This window comes from Dermacentor albipictus, chromosome 3 (genome assembly GCF_038994185.2).
Source record: "Dermacentor albipictus isolate Rhodes 1998 colony chromosome 3, USDA_Dalb.pri_finalv2, whole genome shotgun sequence".
Lineage (NCBI taxonomy): Eukaryota > Metazoa > Arthropoda > Arachnida > Ixodida > Ixodidae > Dermacentor > Dermacentor albipictus.
The window spans coordinates 80121347-80142548 of record NC_091823.1 but is presented as its reverse complement, the minus strand read 5'-3'; the positions used below and the strand labels follow the sequence as shown (position 1 = coordinate 80142548).

Below are 21202 nucleotides of genomic sequence, written 5' to 3'. Positions count from 1 at the left end.
ATAGAACTATGGAAACCCTTATTCATCGATTAAGGCTAAGCACTGCCTACACAAAGCATTTCTTACACAGAATGGGCCCTTCGGAAACCCCCGAATGTGATTGTGGATTTGTAGACGAAGATATATATCACCTCCTTCTAGATTGCCCACATCACGACACACCAAGAAGCCGACCTAAATCAGCGCTAATTAAATTAGACCACAGACGTTTCAGTTTAAGGAAACTTTTGGGCCCTTGGCCAACAACGGCCTTGCAGAAGAGTGCTTTAAATGCACTAAAGACTTTTCTTGAAGACAGCGGCATGGCTGGACGTTATTAGCGCTTTCATTGTTCCCTTCATTTCATTGTCACTGTATATATCCATCTGTTTCTGAATTATGTTATGTTGACTGTTCTGTTGTGACTGTATGTGATAATGCATTTACAAGATGTATGTACCACCCGCTGACTAGACAATGTTTTATTAGGCGACACTATCTTTTGTACTTTTGAGATTTTCATCTACATAAGAGTGGAGACATTTACATTGTATATTGTATGTACCATGTATTCCTTACGTCATAGTCTTCCTGTGGAAACGTTGCGTGATAAGTCCCGATGCTTGTGTTAAAAGACTATTCGATATGTAACCTTTTTTTTTTTTTAAATTATGGGGTTTTACGTGCCAAAACCACTTTCTGATTATGAGGCACGCCGTCGTGGGGGACTCCGGAAATTTCGACTACCTGGGGTTCTTTAACGTGCACCTAAATCTAGGTACACGGGTGTTTTCGCGTTCCGCCCCCATCGAAATGCGGCCGCCGTGGCCGGGATTCGATCCCGCGACCTCGTGCTCAGCAGCCTAACACCATAGCCACTGAGCAACCACGGCGGGTGATATGTAACCTTGAACCCTGTACGATGTATGACGGAACCACTCAAGAGATGAGGAGTAGCCGGCGCCTTAAACTGTGCGCCAACATCTCCTTATATCATATCAATAAAAAAAACCATGAAAGGTAGCTCCTAAAACCACCTCAGCAATAACTATGAGTCGTTAATAGTTTAGTAAATTTAGAAATTTCGTTATATAAACGCCGATAATTGAACGCGCATATAAAAGTAAACATAAAAGCCTTCGTCGTGTTAGCCTCGTTGTGTGCATTTTTCGCCGTACACTCATCATGCGGCACAGAAACTAGACCAATCAGTCGCCTTTCCTTACACAATACGTGTGGAAGCCTATTTGTATAAACGTATTACGACAGGCAGCGACAATGACGACACACCCGGATGGCGCTCTTTGGTCGAGACTGGCCCTTGCGCCATAAAACACCACATATAATCATCGTCATCCTGACACACCCGGACATAAACACACAAGTCCAGATAGAGAGAAAGAAAAGATGCATAGAAAGGCAGGGAGGTTAACGAGAGGTGGTTTCGGTTGGCAATCCTGCACGGGGGGAAGGACGAAGGGGGATAAAGAAAGAAAAGGAATGGAAGGGGGACATAGAGAAAGAGAGATGAATACAAACAAACCGCCTATACACTATAGAGCGGTACGGGGCGGCCTTTTTGAAGTATATCGTGAAGGCTCGTAGACCACAGGAACCTTTGTAACGCGAGTAAAGCCTTTAGCGTGGAAGTTCTTTTGAAGCACTGACCTAAAGCTTCTAGTTCTCATAGTGAACGACTGTCCAATCGATCAAGCACTGTGCAGATCACTTCTCTCTGGGCGTTATATCGCGGGCAGACACAGATAACGTGTGCGAGCGTCTCATCTCTGCTACACGTGTCGCACGTGGGGCTGTTGGCCATTCCAATAAGAAAGGCATATGAGTTCCTAAATGTTACGCCTAGCCACAGACGGCACAGCATCGTCTGTTCACGTCGTGGTAACCAAGGCAGTCGATGCATTCGTATGTCAGGAGACAACGAACGCAAACGACATATGGTGAAAACGTTTGAGTCCCACAGGGGCAAAGTACATTCACGGGGCATCAATCGCAGCCCAGCCGCAGCGTCTGTTCGCGAAAGCGGATTCAAGACACATTGACCACTTTCATGCGCAGATCGGGTGTCTTCGTCGGCGTGGTAAATCGAGCTGATGTTCTAATGTCCTGGAAGGAATAGAAATATTATGTTGTGTCGCTTATCATGGCTGCGATGATATATGTGTCAAATTTCTGAGGCCAGTTGTTCAAGGGGTGCGTAGCGCATTGGGCTTTGTGTGCACTGAAGCGCTGCCTTCGAATCACTAAATACTGTCCATAAAAAAATTAAATTGTGAGGTTTTACGTGCCAAAACCACTTTCTGATTATGAGGCACGCCGTAGTGGGGGACTCCGGAAATTTCGACCAACTGGGGTTCTTTAATGTGCACCTAAATCTAAGTACACGGGTGTTTTCGCATTGCGCCACTTTCGAAATGCGGCCGCCGTGGCCAGGATTCGATCCTGCGACCTCGTGCTCAGCAGCCAAACACCATAGCCACTGAGCAACCACGGCGGGTATACTGTCCATAGTGGTGGCGCTTCCAAATTAATAAATCAAGTGCAGCATGGAGTGCCGCAAATTTCTCACCCGTCGAGGTGGTAACACATTTAGTTTTTAACTTTATTTTTTCGGATTTTCCCGGGATGCGGACTGTAGCAGTAGAGCTGTTGAGTTTTACCGAACCGGCTGGGTAGAAATGTTGCCGGAATCTGTGCACGTTGTAAATGTGTTCCACAGTTTCCACACAAGTCTAGTTTAGTTTCCAAAACTATTGTGCACACATCGTGCGCTAATCTTAATCCTAACTCTTGATTTCGAGGCATGGATAGGTGAGTGCTCTCACAATGCGTGTACTTATTCTTTTGCCTGGAGAGAGCGCAGGTGACGCCGATTACGGGACAGAGCAGTCGGATGGACAAAAAAAAATGTAGAGTCATGAGAAGCGGGCGGGAGTTGATATAAAGAGTAAAAAGTACAAATGGTAGAGGGGTGGAGACGTTAGAGAATGGGCAGGAACGGGGCAGTCAGAGGCAACCCCGAGTTGAGCGATCGGAGCGCTGCAGTTCAAGCGGATCGGAACTCGATCCACGAGGGTAGAGAAGAAGGAAGGGAGCAGGAGGCAGTTGCACTTTGAGGAGAGAGAGTGCAACAAGCGAGAAGGAGAGCAACGCCACGAGCAGAGGCAGCCACGGTCCCGTCGTCGTCGTCACGGCCTGCATACGCGACGTGCCGTTACCATCCCGATTGTGTTCGGCTTTTCTCCACACCCCTTTCGCTGCCGTCGCCACCGCCGCCGCTCCACTGTGCGCTGACTGCGCCCGACGTCCGGAACGCTGCAGACTTCGGCTGAGCACGCGGACGCACACACGCACGCACATAAACGCAGGCAGCCAACTGCCGCGTGCTGGTGCAGCAGGAAGCCTCGGGTCAGAACCCCCCCAGCCACCCACCTCTGGTCGAGGAGAAAAGGAGGGGACCTCTACTGCGACCCCCACTCTCTCGCCTTCCGTACCCGCTCTTGCACGTCAAGCGCGCAAGGCCCATTTCGGCCAGCTCAGTTCTGGCCGTGGACGTCGTTTCCCCCTCGCTCCAACATGGGTCGTTAGGTGTCGTGGCGCTGCGAGTCGGCGGCGCCGGATGCTTGGCACGATTGAGCGGATTGATTTATTGATCTCCTTAATTACGGCCAACGCTGCTGACTGCGCCCAGTGTGTGTGTGTGTTTGTACCAGCGCGCCATCGCTCTGGGCCCCCTGGGAGAGCAGAGGAGCCAGCGGTAGACGACGCGCGCGGAGCTCGTCCGAAGGTCCTGCGGTGCGCTGGCCCCGGAGAAGCGGGCAGCTGGCACCCGGCGCTTCCAGACTCCTCCCCACCTCCTCCTCCCCTTATTCCGCTTTCGCCTTCTACTACCTCAGTTTTCGTCACCCCCGTTGGGAACCTTCTATACGCCCTTCCTTCCCGCTTTCGCCTGCCTCGTGCGCGTCGTCGACGTGGTCGGCGGACTGACGTCTCTTTCTTCGAGCGACAGCTCCCCTCCTCTTGAGTTGGTAGGGAGAAGGAGGGCGTCCTTCTTGTTTTTTCGCGGGACATGGTGAAGAATGTGCCGCCATGCCGACGCGACAGCCGCTTGTCTTGCGGGCTGGGAGCCTGACGACGCGCGTCAACGCGGAGGGACAGCCGTTAGATGTCATATAGATATTGGCCGAGGCGTGTGAAAACTGCGTTCCGGAAGGCGCCGTAGCTCTAAACAAAAGCTTCTTCCCAGGGAGATTAGAGAGAGAGAGAGATCAGATGAATACAAGGATATCGCAGTAATAAGTCCCGGCGGAAAGGCATCGTCTGCTTCGAGGGAACACCTCAGACAGCATTAATGGAAATGTGGAAAGGTTTCACCTGTTATATGTCCAGCACAGGCTACCACTCTGCTCTTTCAAACTGTCCTGGCGTACGCTAACCTGTGTATTAGGGCCCAGAAGTCACTCGGAGTGCTTAGTTGCAAAACAAATCAGTATTGAGCCGCACAAGCATATTCCGAGTGGTGTAAAGCCGTGTTGGTGTCTTCTACGCCCTTAAATACATATGTGACCATTGTAACCGAGCAAACTGAAGACGTCGACCCTTTTCCAAGTGCGAGATAACCCAAACTCACATACGAATCTACGCAAAGACCATTGCCAGATGCAGTCGTTGTTGGGAACAAGGAATCTGCTTCAAGTATATTCCCTACGCATGGTTTATTAAACATGCAGGGGTCAGTAAATCACGTCAATCACGTCAAATATGTAAAGGCCGTTCAAATAAAACGCGACGAAAAGAAGTTGCTATAGGAAGCAATAGGTATCGCCAATTCATGGTTATAGATGAGGTGCTGGCTCTTGCTGATGCATTTACGCTTCAGGTGCACGTTGGTGAACATAGGCTATAGTAAGACGCAGATACTACGTGCCTTTCTATAGCCTCAGCATATGTTGCGGCAGTGCTTTGTGGCACCATGCAGTGTGCTCTCGGCGAATGACTGCAATAGCCTCCGATATTTCCATACACGAATTTCCGTCTCCTCCCGCTTTTTTGTGTGTGATTACAGAAATCACTAACAGGAGGCTTCAGTAAAGTTAACACGAACTGGTGCGAAAATTAAGCACCACTTGCTGTCGCGCGTAAAACAATATTTGGTAGCGCTCGACCTATCAAAGTGTTTCTTTGCAATAAATGCGTTTTGTCCCTTGCTTATGTCGGCAATATTCCAATCAGACGAGCAACATCTTCGTCTCGCGTGTCGTTCTTGAAACCTCCCCTGTCGCTCTCTCTCCTCGCCGAAACTCCACAATTACTGCATTCGCGAAATGCTATTGTAAGTACGCCTGCACGATTGCGTAGCTAGTTCGTATAAACAGTGTGGCAGAGAAAGCGGGTGGAACACAATGTGTTCGCTGCACGCTTGCGGTGCTATGGAACGGCATCGTTTGCTGAACGGCGTCACGCATCATTGACCTGGATTTCGCCACGGCAATTTGTTGCAGTCGATCTAAGATGCCTCGGTTGCTAAACGTCCAGTGCCGAACAAAGGGGCTTCGAACCGTGCAGTGCGCAATTACTCCGAATAGCCGGTTTCCACGTGCGCTGATTAATTGTTTATTGCGAGGCATTCCTGTGTGTTCGGGGATAACTTCTTTGTTTGTAATTTCGAAATTTCACCCTTGTTTTGTAACGGGCACGTCGTGGCATTCTTTCACAGCGGCATCGTGCACGTCCATTGGAACATTTCACAAGCGCTCCAATATTCTTATTTGTTTTCCCGTTCTTCTCACATCTATACATATTGTGCTAAAATTCATATATTGTCCGTACATACATCCTCAAGATTGCGATGCGGAAACAATGCCGAACCAACATCATTTGCGTTCATGCTATGCGCAACTATACCGGTACAAACGAAAATAAGATCCAGAATTTTTAGGGTGCGCGCACAAGCGGGATCATTCATTTAGGACGAGCTGCAAGATTATACCAATCACTCCAACGCTTTCGTGATTCGCAAAGCTCAGCTGTCCGCAGGTTTTTCCTCATTTCGGGAAGTTCGCGAGTGATTGTCCCAAATATCCCAGTGCTGAAGTGAGAACGTGTTGAAGGCGCCAAGGCGGCAGGGCCATCTGATGCGCTTGTCGCTCGCCATACGCGCGGGTCCCAACAAGCCGCCGGCCATTCTTCCACTCCGCCGTTCGAAATTAACGGGTGTGGATACAAACTGCTGTCTGGCGTCCTCACTGCAAGTGCGTCGCACTGTCTCGACGTCGCTGAAAAAGCCAGGCACGTGTATCTTCCAGATTCAATTACGCGGATACAAATGCCCGCGTGCCTATATGCGGTGCTTTGTCCTGCCCTCCATTTGCCAGGAATCCGTTAGAAGCTGCGTGATAGGCGGCGTGTGCGAACACGCGTTAGGTTGATTAATGCGTCTGGCGCTGACAAAGATTGTAATTATCCAAGGGGCCACGAGGCTGTTTCATCACGCGTTTTGTTTGTCCTAAGCCCACGAAGCGTTGGCACACAGCTGGATTGCAGATCTTACGATCGTTTTGTTGTAAATTCCATTCCTCTCTCCCATTCCTGTTCAATTAACTTGCCGCCGATAAACCGTGTTTTGAGCATGAATATACGAGGCCGCATATGAACAAATTTGAAATGCAGACCGATATTTAGTAGTGATCGAAGCGTGTTAAACGTTTGATGCTTTAGTTGTCGCAGTGCCGCCTGTGGCCACTAACTGTGGTTGTGCTATGCATTTTTAAATGCGGTGCGATGCGCTTTGCTAAACGCGCAACCGATCATTAAGCATGATGGGCATGCGACGAGAATAGAGGCGACTACCTTCGACAAGTTCCTGTGGACTAACAGCAAAATAGATTTCTGGGTTGTTTTTAAATTAAATAAGATTGTGTTTAAGTTAACTGCAGAGTCGCGTCCCTTATTTGAGGTAACTGAAAATGCAGCAGCGGGCTCAGAAAAGTGAAAAATGATGTTTAAAAATCTGAGAAATTGGCCTCAACTTCTGCGTTCTATCCTAAAATTCAGCGTTGGGCTAAGGGCGAACAAAAAAAGCGAGAGAAGGGTAGGACGATTAGAAGTAGAGAAACATATATGCTAAGGTTTAATAGCTAAAACGTAAAACACTCAATAAAGCCGTATATCCAGATAACTTTTCTTTAAAAAAAAAATCACAGTGGCCTTCATGGCCTGGCATAGGCTATTTGTACCTAAAAGTACACTTTCGGAAAGTGGCTGGTTGTCGAGACTAGCCAAAGATTTAGCCATTGATTGTCTCTTGCTCAAGTAGTGCGTGCACGCACAAAGCACATGGTCGATAGTCTCCTGCACGCAAACAGTCTGGGCTTTCCACACGACCCTAGGATGGCGATGCCATTGAGAAAGGCCATGCCACGTTTCGGTTTATGTAGAGAGCTTGCATGGCCCTTCTTTTTTTCTTTCGTGGTGAGCTGAATCGAAGCTCGGCATAATGTATTTGAAACCGGCGATGATGAGCATTCCGGCTGAGACGGGTAACTTGCCTTAATGACGCGCTCAATCTATTCGCCGTGCACGTATTGTTATTTATATTTCACTTGAACACATATGTACATTAACCAAGAAAGAGAAAGCGAGGAGCACGCTGGCAACTGCCGCCGGAAGGGGCACAACACCAGCCTACTGGAAGATAGGAAATGGAAGATAGGAACGAGGGGATGAAAGAGGAAAGAAAAAGCAACAGGACAAATCTAAAAGGATAAAGTGGAACACACAGTACAGATCACACGCAATAAGGCCGGTCACTGAAGGTCACGCAACTGCAGAATGGTAAATAGAAGAAATAGCATCGGCGCTACAAACGTGAACCTGTGTTGGGCAACTCTAGAAAAGTTAGTAGAGCATGATGAGCCTGATCGCGTCGAGACGCACAACCTCTGGGGTGCAAACATCCGTCGAGTGTCGCACACCGCAGGCCAAGGAGATGATAGTCTCTCACTAGTGACATGCGCTGAGCACTCAAAGCGGGACACTCAACTATTAGGTTCTCAAGTGTTCCGCAGCAGCCGCAAGCCGTACACAATGGACTGGCCACACGTCCTCGTATGTATAAACGTTCGCACACGTTCCCGCAGCCAATTCCCAGCTTTAGTGGTTGCACTCTAGCGCGATGGGGCAAGCCTCGACCGCGAACACGGGGCGCGAACGTTTCATTTGCGACGCGGTGGTCCTGATGCTACTTGTGTAGGTGGAGATGAATCAGCAGACGAGCGTCTTCAAGCTTGCACAAAATTTCAGGGCAGTCACAGTTGTAGTGAGCGCAAGTTGTAGCCAGTAGATCAGCCTCTTCATTTCCGGCGATTTCTACGTGTGAAAGTATCCATTGAGCAACGAGAGATATCCCACGTGATGAAATTTTGTTTGTACAATCAGTAATGCTTCGCGCAACTGGGCAATCAATCTGACTGCATTGTAACCTGCTAAGGGCAGCGCTGGAGTCCGTAAAGATGACAGCCTTCGATGTGGTTCATTCCTCATGCACGTATTTCAGTGCAACATTAATCACTGCTAGCCCTGCAGTTGACGAACTTGGATGAGGTATTCGAAAGATACGTCCTACTTGAGTCGAAGGGCAGAAAAAAGCTGCAGAGGCGTCTTGACCGTCGCTGTGTACGCGTGCATCTGTGAATACTTGAAGATAATCTGAAAATCTTTCCTACATGTGAGACTGAGCCAATTGGAATATTGCCGAACCAGGCGTATCAAACGTTTTGTGTATGTCAGGGACTGTGAGGTAAACGGGGGAATACGTGTCCCGTGATATCTTTTGGAGGTGGAGGCGTAACTGAAGCAGAATGTTCAGAAATGTCAGTGGCATTCATAAATAATGCCGCCCTTTTTGCCATGCGGGATAACGGGTGGTGAATGAGACGATGAAGGAGCGATTCGATGCGCGGTGCAGGCGCTCAGTATGATATAGAGCTCTCTGGTCTGCATGCAGCCTCAGGGGTAGCTGATGCGGTTCAGGAAGTAATGCAACAGATTGCGCCTCACGAGGTATTCCAAGCAATAGTTAGAAGGGCAACGCAAAGTTGTCGTGCCAGCTGGGCCATCAAACTAGGTCGTAGGTTCAGGACTAGTAACGCATACATCATGTCTGAGAGTACAGATGACTGGTACACCTGCAGAGCCGTTGTTTAGTCGCATCCAGCACTTCTAGCAGTCAAGACCACCACATATTTAAGGAGGGAGTGCGATTTGCTTCATACAAGTTTAGCGACAGGATGCCAAGAGATGCGATCATCCACTATTATCCCAAAATAACGGTGTTGTCGCACCCAGCTTATAGGCGTTGAGTCATGGTACAGTTGGCTCATTGTTCGAGGAGCGCGTTGTTTAGGGCGATGTGCTATGGCAGCCGACTTAGCAGGTGATATGTGCAAACCACCTTCATCCAAGTACTCCGAAGTCGTGTTTGGAGCCCTTTGCAGGCTTGCACGAAGCCGTGGACCAAGGTGCGAAGGGCCGCTTATCCACAGAGCAATGTCATCTGCGTAGACAGCTTTGCTCACAGGGAAGTCACTGTCCCGAGGCAAACGACTTGGAAGCGTGGCGAGTACCATGTTAAACAAAAGCGGCGATAATACGCTGCCCTGTGGAATACCACACTTCACATTTCGGTATTCGCTAGTTACTCCTCCGACATGCATTTTCATCCGTCGCTCAGATAGAAAATTATGCACAAAGCGGAGCAGACGACCCGGAATTTCCACGGTTTCAAGAGCGAAAATAATCGCCTTATGCGAAACTGAGTCGAAAGCTTGCTGTATGTCTAGGAAGAGCATATAGGCGGAATGCTTGTTCCCTCGAGCAAATTCGAGCACTCATACAAGGCCTGAGATGCTGTCTAAAGCTGAACGACGGTGACGAAAGCCACTCATGACATGAGGGAAAAAGAACTCAGCTTCTCTAGCCTGACATCTAGGAGCAGCACTGGAGTGACGGAAGCTGCCTTCTTTTTGGCTTTCTCCTTTAGTGAATTTAGTTCATTCTTCAATGAGGGACATCCTTTATCCATTGCCAAATGTTCACCATTACATTTAGGGCCCCGATATGCCTGACTTTCACAGGAATCTACATGGTGATTCCCACCACATCTGGCACAGATCAGAACTCTGGTGCAAAAGCCCTGAACAACACCAACCTTGAAACGCTATGATTAGGCAGCTTTTTACAGACAAAAAGTATCTTCCTACATTTTGACGAGCCCAGCCTTTGAACGGTAATTATTTCGCATGGTGGCGTAATAACGATCACGCTCTTAAAGACGTCATATTTGAGATCCACGTCGATATCAGATTCGACACCAGATGCTATATGTGTACCCTGTGGTATGTAGGGCCGCGTGTGCACCCCACAGGGTTCTGACAATCCAAGCAGAGTTTGCACTATGTTATCATCTGCTGCGTCAACAGCAATGACATTTTTCCAGGGGTTCACACGAATCTCTTGGATTAGTCCACGGGCAAGTTTGAAGAAGAAATCATTAAGTTTTTGTGGGGAGATAGCATTCAGGCTTACGTCGACGGGCATGAAAGCTACTGTCATAGTTTTGATGCTGCTGTATATGATAGTCGCTTCACTCGAGGACGATGCTGGAGACGTACTCTTGGACGGCGGGGCTTGGCAGCTATGAAAGTATGCGAATTTTTCGATCTTGAGTAAGAAAGCTGAGAATCAGCAGCGTCAGATCGTACTCCTGAAATGAGCCGCTTCTGAGCCGCGGGTGGTCTGTGCTGACCACCAGACGAGTCCAAGACCATATCTTCCGTGGTAAGCTCCGCGGGGAGGACCTCCGAGCAGAGTAGGAGTCTTCAGGATTCAGCACAAACGTCGTCGCCTGTTACTGATGCACGAAAAGTACATAAAGAAAAACTGCAGCACCAGAAGAAAACCACCAACCAAGTACAAAAACTTGGTCTTCGTCGTGTTTCGCACGTTTAAGAACTGCTCGGCAATAATGCAGCTGGTGTGACGGGATTCTTTTCACTGTGCTCTGATGCTACAGCGCATTATAGAGCAAAGGCGGCATCTGATGACACGTGGTGCAAATAGAATATTTTCATTCTGATCTTTATTTCTGGGGCAACAAATTCTCACAGGTTCTTAGAGCTTTGGTTCATGATTGATGCCATGATTGGAACAGCAAAGTACGCTGCATTTGACTGCGCACTTCGTCGGGCTTCAACTCACGTTCATTGTTAAAGGGCAAGCCTTAGTTGTCTATATTGGCGGTGCCCTTAATTGACAGTGACCTTGGAGAAACGGCGCCGTGATGGAAAATGGCCGATGCCGCAAAGAGTAAAAGCACGTCAACAAGTGCTTCGATTGACGTCGCATTTCTCAGGGAGGTTCCTGTAAACAAAGTAAATTAGTGGCTTTGAAAGGAAAATTTGGTACATTTCGGTCTGCGTGGGAATCAAACCCGGTCCTCCGGGCTGTGAGACGAGCACGCTTCTCTGAAGCCACGGGCTGCTTCACTGTCCTGATGTGATTGCACACGTCACAGAGAGGCACTCGTGCCACTGCTCGCACGTTAATCGCCATCTTCTTCCACAGCTGGGTCCAATACCGCTCATTATGCTAGCATTCCAATATTGCCCCTCCCGTTGCGGCGCTGACGACACTGGCCGACTTCCAATAGGTGCGGCGATTCGGGTGAGTCCTGTCGCGCGCTACGATGGACGAACCTTCGACGGCGACTGTACAAAAAAATTAAGCAAGTATTACACGTTTGCAAAACGTGAAAGCGAAAGCCTGATTGCACACGTTGCATACAGTTGCCACAGTTCTTCATAAACGTCTCTTAATCGGGACGAAAAGTTGGCTAAGAGTGCGATCAGCTTTTCTGCTTTACGTTCCACAAATGTGTAACGCTTTCTTATATTTTTTTTTTCGAGTTGCTGCCATATTTCAATTCTCATGCAGACATTTGCAGAATTCATGCAGAATTTCAATTCAATTTTTCAATCCATATTTCAATTCTCATGCAGACATTTGCAGAATTCATGCAAAATTCATGCAGAATTCATGCAGAATTCTCATGCAAGTACATTGCGAGGATGATACTAGCCCTGTAACGTCCTTAAGCGCGGCTTTTCTTCAACTTACGTATATCAAAAGCAACAGCAACCGCGTTCACCATTGTCACTGCAATCTATCTTCAAACCCTCCGCCATTCAGCGCTGGCCGCTCTGCTGCACCGCTCAGTATCTCGTCGTCGTGGTTCTCAATCTTGCTTCGACACGCCACACATCGGTGTCTAATATCAGCTCACAAATCCCCTACGCATCAACGAATCGCTACACCGTGTAAGTGCCAAAGCAGCAGCAGCCACCGCCGTTCCGAAACGAGTGCGCCAAGAAACATTCGCAACTTTTTTTGCTTCTGCTCCTTCATCTTCATCTCCTTCTCTCCCTCTCTTCTACGAGGTAAGAAGATTTACCGCCGCGCAGAAAGAACAAAGGACGGTGGCTCGCGCGAGCATCTAGGTTCACGCTCTATAGGCGGAAGGCAGCGACGCCTGCAACAAAGCGCCCACGCGCTCGAGATCTCGCGCGGCGTACGTACATACAAGCACGCGTGTAACCGGCGGCGGCGGACCGGGGTTCCGACCTGCCGCTTCGGCGTCGTCGGTACGGCACCACACAGCGCGGGCGCGCGAGAGAGAGCGATCCGTTTGTCCAAGCGCGGCGTAATTACGGGGCCTGCGCGCACGGCCGCCGCGGCGGGGAGCATTATTGCCCTCCGCCTGGACATGATAGGTAAGCAAAGCGGGTGCGTATAAATATTGGGCTAATAACTAGCAGCCCCTCGGCTGTGCGCGCTTTGGTTCCCCTGCGGTCTTGGGCGGCGGCGTCGTGGTGCCATAAGGAGCAGTTGCCGAGCGCCCAGCTTCCTTCCTAACGGTTCGAGCGGCGAAGCCTTTTCTTCGGCTTCTCGCTCCTGGGCTTCGCGCGAAACTATTATCGCGTAGCTTCACGAGGAGGCGCTTGAGTCCATGCGTTCTTGAGCGCGATAGAGTTTGTGTGTGTGTGTAATGGAGAGTGAGAGAGAGAGAGAGAGGTTTCAAACGCGTTGGTGACCATTTGAAGGCGATGCACATAATTAGATAGCGAAAAAGCGAGGTTGGTTAGTTGTGCGATGGGTTTAGTTTGAGTTGGCGGAGGGGTTCGTGAGAACTAGGCTGCAAGTTTCGTAGCGTGAAGCAGATGCAGTTGCTGCCCGAATAAGGGCAAAAGAAACAAACAGGAAACAATGTCACTTTTATTTTTTTATCAGGAAAGAATCGTTGTAACGCTGATATTTCATATCTATTTAGTTGCGTATCTCATGTATTGCGACTTCAGTGTTATGTGAACTGCGGAAGTGCGGGAGATCTTTCCTGCATGATAGCGCTTCTTTGCGGCGCGTTCAACGAAATAAAATGGTGAAGATTTACCAAATTTACAATGGGGACTCTTAGCAAAACTTCAGGAGAAGGAAAGCAAGAAATGGCGCCTTTGCTGCGTTTTGAACACTTGTGGATGACGTTGGCGCATTTCGTACAGCTAAGGAAGCACGCTATGTTAACTGTGTTTCCGCCGGAACGTTTGTTTCAGCACGCAATTTCTGCACGCTTGCATGTTTCCAGCTACCCGTCTACACGTATGTCAAATATGCAATCAACAGCTTTTGAGAAAATGTAGTAAAATCAAAATTATAACAAAGTTTTACTGGTGTAATGCGACATGGCACGTAAGAAAAATGTATCTATCGCCTAGATCAACAACATGGTAAATATTATGCGAGTACACCGAAGTCGCTTGGTACATTGAGTTTAAGACATTGAATGTATATATCGGATCGAGAATTTACCAGCCCGGTATTTCTTTACAGTCTGAGACATTTATTGAGTGGTTTGAACTCGGCTCACCTGATTCATCTCACTCTCTCGGAAGCTTTTGCAACTGTCACTCGAAGGGAGGATCGTGGCACTCTACTACCTAAGAAAGGCTTCATGGCTATGGCTTATCATGGCTATGGCGTATCACAATGTTATGTGTACAGGTCCCTGCAGCGGTGGCCATGTTTCAATAAGGCCAAAATGCAAAAACGTTCGTATGCATATAGAATAAGGTGAGTGAGTGAGTGAATAAACTTTTATTTGGTCCAGCAAAGCGCGATAAAACGCGCACCTGGCTAATCCCACGACGGGACTGACAGATCTAGTCTGCCGGCCCGATCGCGGGCGCGCTGGACGGCCAGGATTTGATCCTCAAAGACGGGACTTCGCAGGAGGGCGTCCCACTCTTCCTTGGTGAACTGTGGGCCCAGCGACCCGCACTCCCAGAGCATATGAGACAACGTAGCTACCTCACCACAGGCCACGCAAGAACAATTCGTATAAATCTCTGGATATATGCTATTAAGGGACGCCGGATTTGGGTACGAGAATAAGGTGTACGTTAAATAAGATCGGGTGGCCAAAGTTAGTCTGTAGCCGTCCACTATAGGGTTAGTCATAACCAACTATGCAGTTAAGGCCCACTACGCGACAAGCTGCGCTGAGACGTCGAAATACCGAGGAAGGATATGGATACACTCTTTCACTCATGTGTTTGCTTGCTGCGTACACAACGTCAGATGATTTCTCCGAAGTAAGAGGACTATGACCGCTTCTGTAGAGAAGGGCTGGCAACAAGAGTTCTCTTCCTTTCTTTTTTTTTTGTCTTACACATTTCAGAGTTGTCTTAGACAAACAGCACGTTAAATGTTCAACTTATGATGCGAAGCACAGATAATGCGCCAGCGTCGCTTGCGTGAAGCGCTATCTCGCCGAGCGCAACTTGTATGCTTTGCATTTACACGGCTGCGGCAATTGATCACGCCAGGCCTTACTGCAGCAAGTGGCGCTTGCAACCATAAACGAAGTAATCGTACGAGCGCTTGTCTGTATCGACGCTACGCTATCGCAGTTTTCGTAATTCGCGCCACGTGGCGGATACGCCGCTCACTACACCGTCGCATTTGCTTTTGCTACGCTATCAGCCGACCCGTTCGCTTTTGATTGTCCGAATAACTATATGCTAGCGGCCATGAACAAGCATAGCGCAAGCGACCCGGTCCTCGCCGGTGCAGAAGCCAGCAATCAACTTCACCGTTGGCAGCATCGTTCAAAAGTATCTAACCCCGTTCCGATAACGGACATGCAGCACCGTGAAAGCTATAAGCTGCCGTCTCTCACTCGGTGCGCAGATTCGTAAAACTTCGTCCACGTGATAACATTATAAATGCTTGTCCAATCGCGACAGCCAACGAAGCATCGTGGCGAGGCACCAACCAATCGAGAGCTCTGCATACGATTATTAGACATTCGAATTGCGCGCCTTATAAGCTAACGCCAGTTCTACACGTTTCTCAGAACTGCACTGTTTTAGTGCGGAAAGAGAAGCAGAACCCTTTATCCGGTTTTCCGTTCATGCCTTAGTGATTTCCCTTCTCAAATAGGCTGCGTCCCAACGACGCTTAGCATGTACAGGTTGCGCGATCTTGATATCTGGCACCTCATTGAGAAATACGGCACTATCGCTGATTCTGCTGGCCGCCTTTGCCACACGAGTGGCTTCAAATGCAATCAAAGTAGGTTAATGGCATCACGAATGGAAAAGCTTTGTGTGGCGTGTGGTGCATTTGCACAGAGGTTGGATTCTCTTCATGCGAGACACGTTATCATTCTACGCTTGCCATCGATATCGACGTTCGCGAATCCCCTGTATGTTCCCTTTTTGACGTCCTTCATTTTTTTTCTGTAAAATATAACGAGAACTAAAAAAAAAGCTCTGCACTTCCCACTGAGAGGGCGTCTGCGGCCTGGGACGTCACGTCTCACGCGAGGTTCACTATGGCTTTCTATCTGGCAAATTCGTTCTGGGACATGACATTTGACGTGCTTTTTAAAGCGAATGCAAGACGTCGGAAAGTAGAAAGAGCGCGACCAGTGTTTCATATTTGAGTTATTTTTATTTATTTTGGCTTTACACTTACTTTGCAACGCAGGACAACAGTTACTAGTCTTGAAATATTCTAGCTAGCTTTTTTTTCTTTTACAGCGAAGCTGTTAAGGGCTACTTTCCCTACTATTGTGTCCGCGCGTAGAAAAAATCCCAGAGATAGCACATTGCTGGGTGCACCTGCGGCGGAGGTGAAGCGGGCGTTAAACACTCCCCATATGTGGGCCGATCCCGAAGATAGTGCAATGCCGGGCCGACCCACTGCGGAAATGCAGTTCGCCATTAAGGGGTCCAGATACACAGCTTCGCTGGTCATCCTTCTTCACAGAGTGGAAGGGCACCGAGTTTTATTCTTTTTCAGTTCCACTTCAAGTTCTCGTATAATTAAATTCGTAACAAATCATGTGACTTCCTTCCATGCCTTGACTAATTTTGCGTCTGTCCACAAAAGAAAAGGAAGTTAGTGCAAAGAAAGGAGAGGTATTAATCTTCATCGTGGGAGACGACGTCTTTAACGGCACCCACAAGATGTAAAAGCCTGTTGCCAGTTATCCGAGCCACAGGGTCACGAAAACATTCCCGTAGTGTCCACTACAGCTGCTTGTGGACGCGTCTGTTGTGAGGTCGTTAATGAAGAGCTGCTGGTCCCTTCCGAAGCCGCCCTTCACGAAGACGTCGGAATGACTCCGGCACATTTGGTTAGATATAATGAACCGTCTTTGGTGGGGATCCTTCTGTTTGTCCACTTGCCGACATCAGTGGCGTCACTCGGCTTCCTGGCGTTCGATGAGGCTTGGTCGGCGTGTCACTCGTTCCTGTCTTGTCCAGCCACTCCCTCCTATTTCTTGACGCACACTTTGTGTAGTGAATGTAAAGTAACTGAAAAGGAGAACGCTCATATTATTGCCTGTAATTCGGTATTTATGTAAAAATAAATAAAATAACGTGTCACTTTCATGTGTAAATTTTCCTTCATTCATTCATGTTTTTGCTCATTCATTTCTTCATTTATTAAATTACCTGCAGTTCTTGACAAAATACATTATTGCAAGGGGGTACACGCATACTAACACGCAAGAAACCATGTGTATACCTATATAAACGAAAAAAATGATGAATAATTGGAAAGGTTGACTAATCTTCGAAACGAAGCAAATGAAGTAGAAAAGAAGCCAATTTTATGAGAGGTTCAACCAAAAAGTGCAGTGACATTTCAATTCGTGGACAGGGGTTACACGCAAGCGTATGGGTGCTAATCTTCTTTTTTTCTTTTTGTGCATTGCGCATAGAATGTTTTAAAAATGCGCTGTTGTGTGTAAATATGGCGGTGATTTCAGGGCGTATCTTTTTATTTTGTATGTTTTATGACCGTTGTTGCGATTTTTAGGTGTCATTAGGAAACATGGTAAGGCACTGTAAGTAAATGCACAGTCTTGAATATTTCAAGCAATTTTGGCAATGTACTATTCACACTATTAATTTTCCCCTTTAACCTCTTCTGGAGCCTCTAGGGCACGCCAAGCTGGCGCCTTTTGCTGGGCTTGTTCAGCTCGTGACTGGCGCTTGGCGACGACTTCGGTGTTGATCGACTCGCGCTGGGCCTGCCGCCGCTTGCGTCGCTGATCCGTCCTTCTCGCTCGGCGCTCATCCTATCGATCACGAGACTAACCCGCACCGGGTTAGTCTCGTGATCGAGAGGATGAGCGGATGATCGTGATCGAGAGCGAGAGGATGATCGAGAGGATGAGTCCATAGCGCACACAGAACCCGTAGCGACTCCCAGACGAGGTCAACCCAGCGTGCCTCCGCCTACCCTCCTTCTCCACGGCGCTTCACCTCCTCTGTCCTTCCCACTTCTTTCTACGCCACCTAGATTTTCCTCTAAGTGGCTTTGCTTTTCCGCACGCTCGTAACGACAGACAGAAATACGGAAGGAGAAACAACATGTTCGTTGGAAAGGAAAAAAGAAATCTAAAAACTGCTGGAACAGGGAGATACGAGAAGCGATCGCCGAACGACAGAAAGCATCCCGAGAGCACAGGCAGGGAAAGAAGGCGCAGTTGCCGCAGGATCAAATGGCCAGTAAATGGGAAATATGCCAGGAGAAAAAGGCTATGGTTCAAATACTGGTGCAAGCAAAGATAAAACGTAAATGTGGACGTTGGTTGTCAGAAATACGTGAGAAAAAGAAGGCCGTACCTAGAATATTTTGGAACCACATAAAATTATTAGGCAGGAAGTCAACAACAACACAACAACATATCCTAGATGAAGATGGAAACAAACTGGAAGGGGAAGCGGCATTAAATTACATGAGAAAAATAACAGCCGAACCTTTCCTAGGCAATGACGAGATTGTATTTGAAGAAAGGAGCATGAAAGAGAACCACATGGAAAACGAGCTGGTGCTGAAAATTTTCAACGGGAAGAAAGCCGAAGAGAAAATTCCTAAGCGCACAGCCCCAGGCCTAGACGATGTTCAGGTTTGCCTGATTAATGAACTAGGACCAAAAAGTAAGCATGCTCTGGTGAAAGCCATGGAAAAAAAAACCTTAAGCGATAGAAGAATACGAGACAGTTGGCAACAAAGTAGATGAATTTAATTTATAAAGGTAAGGGGGACAAAGATTGAATTCACTTGTATGGACCGTTGACAATAACATCGCTAATATACAGGTTAGCAACGCAGGCAATCAAATTACAGCTGCAACCATGGGCAGAGAATAATGGCTTTTTGGGAGAACTTCATAATGGTTTCAGAATAGGTACACGTTTGGATGATTACTTATTTGTTCTTACTCAGTGCACTGAAATATCAAGAGTAGAAAGCAGACCATTATATGGAGCCTCTTTAGGCATTGCAGGAGCGTATGACAACGTAGAACGCAACATTTTGTGGGATAATCTGGAAGGGGAAGGCTTAGGCGTCGATTGTCTACAGCTTTTGAGAGAGATTTACTTAGAAAATGCCGTTTGCGTTGAATGGGAAGGGATGAAGAGTGAGGAGAAAGTTGATATCAAAAAGGTACTGAGGCAGGGGTGCCCTTTATCCTCACTGCTGTTTATGATATACATGGCGAGGATGGAGAGGGTGCTAGAAGGAAGTAATATCGGCTTTAATATTTCATACAAACAGGCGGGTACAGTAGTAGAGCAGCAACTTGCAGGTTTATTTTATGCGGACGACATTGTGTTTCTAGCTATCAAGCAAGGTGACTTGCAACGTCTGGCTAATATGTGTAGAAAGGAAGGCCAGAATTTAGGTTTGAATTTTAGCGTTAGAAAATTAGGTTTTATGGTATTCTATGAAAACAGCGGACAGGCAGTGGCGATTGAAGGCCATGAAATACCTCGGGTAAAATAATATAAATATCTTGGTATATGGATAAAGGAAGGCACTATATATATGGTAGCACAGGAAAAAACAATAACAGTAAAGGAAAGAGAAATACACCCATAATGAAGCACAGAGCGCTATGCGGATACAATAGGTACGAGGTGCTCCGGGGTATGTGGAAAGGTGTAATCGTTCCAGTGCTTACATTTGGAATTGCGGTTGTTTTACCATCTTTCCAAATGACTCGGTGGAAACCAAAGGTTAGTGGGACGCCTCGCATTGGGTGCTCACGAGAAGATGACAAATGAAGCTGAGCAGGGTGATATGGGCTGGACAAGTTTTGAAGTGACGCAAGCTCACAGTAAAATTTATTATGAAGAACGATTGAGGAATATTGAAGAAAGTAAATAGGCTGGGAGAGTGTTGAGATATTTCTACAGAAAGAACATGTACTCACAGTGGAGGAAAAGAACTAGGAAGCTTACCAGCAAGTATGCGGCCTGTAGGATGAACACCACACCAACAAAGAACGTCAAGCGGAAACTTAGAGAGGCTGAAATAATCTCATGGGTGGTGTCAAAGCAAAAGAAACCTGCCATGAGTAAGCTACTTAAGCGGAAAAAGCGAAATCAGGAAAAGAGCAATTTATGATAACTCAAAGTGAAGCTCATTACTTTTTGAAGCGAGATCGGAATGCCTATAAGAAGGAAAAAGAGGGATGTTTTATTAGAATGTGAAGATATCTGCCGAGCGGTCGGTTTAAGAGGCACTGGCCTCCTTGAAGCCCTTGAGTTCAGCGAGAGCATGGGGGATGTAAACATGTCCGCAATAGAGATTAGTAAGAGGCGATTGGAAGAAGGGTGGAAGCAAAGTAGGGAAATGACAAAAAACGGAGACGGACAAAAACGAAGTTCACAATAGGGGGGCAGAAAATTTGTTTATGGGAATTCATCGTGCGTTCTTTTTTTTTCTTTTTTAACCTAGATAGGACATCAACTGGAAAAATACGAAGAATTTAGTGGCGCAACCAACCACCCCGTTCCAAATGAGACACTCATAACATCCATCCATCCATCAATCCATCCATCCATCCATCCACCCTGAATGCGCTATTCCGTCCATTCCCCGACGCGTGATTCTCTTCACCTCCAGGCGCCTTCCTCCTTCGGCGATCGCTTCCCTCGCGGCGGCACACACAACCTCGCCGATTTCGCAGACGGGTCATGCACGCTTGCGCATAAAATGAGTAGAACATTCCCTCTGACGCACATATTTCAGCACTTTTGGGCAGCTTGTTAAAGTCTGCAACTCTGTGTGGGAAAGAGGAGCCGTGAAGTACACCCGTACGGCATTGGATTTCCTTTCTTTTCAATGTGTCGTCGCGACTCTTGGATAATGAGAGCTAGAAAATATGGCGTCTTAGTAATCCTAGACTTATTAAAGCAAGTGCGGTAAAGAATGTCTAGTTTTATGTTTAACCTCCTTTATGTAAGTGCCCAGGAACCTGAGCTTCGCTTGTTAGCACACGTGCACACGCAGGCAGGGAGCCAGAGAGAGAAAAAAAGAAAGAAACAAAAGCCCTCGCAGCGTGCGACAGTTCTCGCCAGTGGCAACTGGCAGCCAGACGCAAGCGACAAGTCTCGAAGTCCAAGTGAATACAAGGTGTCTGTTCTAAGTGGTTAACCGAGTAGTCGTTTGTGAGCTCAGTGGGATGGCATGACGCGGAAGCAAAAAGTACTGAACTGCAAAACCCTTGTGGAGAACAGCACAGCCGATCGAACCTACTTAAGGGCCCGAAGACACGTTTCCTCCA

At 47.7% G+C, this 21202-nt stretch overlaps 1 protein-coding gene across 1 annotated transcript in view; it reads left to right on the top strand.

Moving 5' to 3' along the window:
- Positions 1 to 21202, top strand: part of LOC135919173 (cell adhesion molecule Dscam1-like) — a 556253-nt gene that overhangs the window by 195990 nt on the left and 339061 nt on the right. The gene's annotated exons all lie outside the window — the stretch shown is intronic.